Source organism: Dipodomys spectabilis, unplaced genomic scaffold (assembly GCF_019054845.1).
Source record: "Dipodomys spectabilis isolate Male_0828 unplaced genomic scaffold, ASM1905484v1 ptg000253l, whole genome shotgun sequence".
Lineage (NCBI taxonomy): Eukaryota > Metazoa > Chordata > Mammalia > Rodentia > Heteromyidae > Dipodomys > Dipodomys spectabilis.
In genome coordinates, this window is record NW_024870930.1 from 354,295 (window position 1) to 356,810 (window position 2,516).

The 2,516-nt window shown below is 36.9% G+C and overlaps 1 non-coding gene across 1 annotated transcript; it reads right to left on the reverse strand.

Annotated features, from left to right (window-relative positions):
- Positions 1 to 342: 342 nt before the first annotated feature.
- On the reverse strand, positions 343 to 506 carry LOC122124908. The gene has a single exon (XR_006150685.1). It is a non-coding gene; the product is annotated as a U1 spliceosomal RNA (small nuclear RNA).
- Between the last annotated feature and the right edge of the window lie 2,010 nt (positions 507 to 2,516).

The following is a 2,516-nucleotide window of genomic DNA, read 5'->3' on the forward strand; positions in this document are numbered from 1 at the left end:
AGAATCTCATGAGCTTTCCTACCTGGGCTGGCTTTGAACTGCAATCCTCAGATCTCAGCCTCTTGAGTAGTTAGGATTACATGTGTAAGCCACCCGCACCCAACAGCCTCATTTATTTTCTCATGGTGAGTTCTAGCTGATTTCTCTACTCCTTGTAGTTCCTAGCAACTACAAAGTAGGCCTAGAAGTACCTCATCCTTTACAGTAGTCCTTAGGACCAAGCGACTGCTGAGTGCAGGAAAGGAGATGAGGCCAATATAAAATACAATGCTATCTATCTATCTATCTATCTATCTATCTATCTATCTATCTATCATCTATCTATCTAGTTAGTTAGTTATCCAGGGTAGAGCACTAACACAGTCCTCCACTACCACAATTTATGCAGTCGAATTTCTCACATTTGAGGAAATCACAGGAGTCAGCACATCTGGAATGTAATAGATAAGCCTTTCCCTGGGAAAATCACCTTCGTAATCATGGTATCTCCCCTCCCAGGTAAGTAACAATGCTGACTTGGTATTTTAAAAACTAACAAACACATGACAGTAGTTCACATTTGTAATCCTAGCTACTCAGAATGCTGAAATCTGAGGATTAAGCTTTAAATACTAGATAAATTTTGCTGAATTTTGATTAAAGCTCCTTTGGTGTTTTTAATTGTAGGTTTTATTTATTTTCTTATTTTACTGTTTCTTACTGTGACTACCAAAAAGCTTAGTGACTTACATGGCTTGTATTCCTGGATTACTTTGGAGGTGCTCTAAGCCTTCATCAGAGGCCAAATTTGTTTTACTCAGCTGAGTAGCCAGCCACAAAGCTGTAAGTGACAATACCTACAGTAAGCAAAATTACATAAAATTAAAAATTCAGACACACAGTTACACTAGCCATATTTCAAATAAAAATAGAATTCAAGTTTCAGTGAATGTTAGTAGTTTTAATGCATTCATTCTATCTGTGTCCCCTGTGACACTGCCACAGAAGAATGGAATACTTACGGCATATCATGTAGCTCCCAAGGCATGGTGGTAGTTACTCTCTTCCTTTACAGAAAATGTTTGCCTGTACCCTAGCGAATATCATTTATTATGCAGAGCTACCCACTTTTCTATATGCAGTTATGTCTCCCTCTCCTTTTCTCCCTCCCTCTCTCTTCCCTCACCCAATCCCTCCCTTTCCTTGTTTTAGGAATCAAAACTCATGCATGGTAAGCTGCTAAGCTGAATCCCAGCCCTGTGTTTGATCTTGTGTTTGGTGAGGGGGTACTTTTTCAGGACTTGAACTTTGGCCCTGGACGCTATCTCTGATTTTTTGTGCTCAAGGCTAGTGCTATGCCATTTCAACCACCGGTCCGGTTCTGTCTTTTTGGTGGTTACTTAGAGATAAGGTCTCCTTGACTTTCCCTCTTCAGCTGGATTCCAACCATGATCTTATCAGCTTATGATTACAGGATGAGACATTGGCATGTACCTTACTTTTATTTTAAGTTTTCAAGTATTGTCTTTTAATTAAAATAAGAACAAGTATGGGAAACTTTCCAGAGAGGTAAACAACTTAAAACTATATAGGTTTAAATTTCTCTGTATGATCACAAAATTGCTAAGTAGTTCTATTACTAACACATGATGGGGTGAATTTTCAGGACTAACAGTAATAATGTTAAGTAATTGGAGAAATGATCTTACTTTGTTTTTCGGTACCCAAGTCATATACTTTATTCTGTGTCTTAGATGGAGAAAATCTGATTCATTGTTTAGAATGATTCCTATGAATCATAAAAACAATGACAGAGCTAGTTCAGTCAATGATTTAGAGTTTTAAAACCAAACTTACAAGATACATTGTATTTTAATCTATACAGTATAGTGATTGTGTCTAAAGCATGCCTTACTGACACACATTACTAGAAAAGTCAGTTTGGAAAATCGGTCTATACTCAAATCTTGTCAAATTAAGAATACATTTGAATAGTGATGATATATGTCCAAGCCATAATTTGAAATAATTGTCACTGACTGTATTCACAGGTACAATTAGCTTCTTCGATTTCTACTTGTCATAATATTTATACTTCAGTAATGCTACAGCAGTATTAGACAATTTTGAAATGGCTGCTTCAAAGGACAGATAAGAAAAATTATCTTAAACCAGGAGTTAGTGGCTCACGTCTGTTATCCTAGCTCCTCAGGAGGCTGATATCCAAGGATCGCAGTTAAAAGCTAGCTCAGGCAGGAAAATTCATGGGACTTCTATCTCCAATAAACCACTAAGAAAACTAGAAATGGTGCTGTGGCTCAAGTAGTAGAGCACTAGCCTTGATCTGAAGAGCTCAAGTCAGAGTCCAAGTCCCCCGACTGACAAAAATAAATAAATAAATAAATAAATAAATGAAATCCCACACTGGCCAGATGAATGAGAACTGACAATGTTTTCTAGGTAAGGTATATTTAGTGCTAGTTTTTCTATATTTTGTGTTAACTCATATATTAAATGCTTTTTTGCAGTGAACAGAA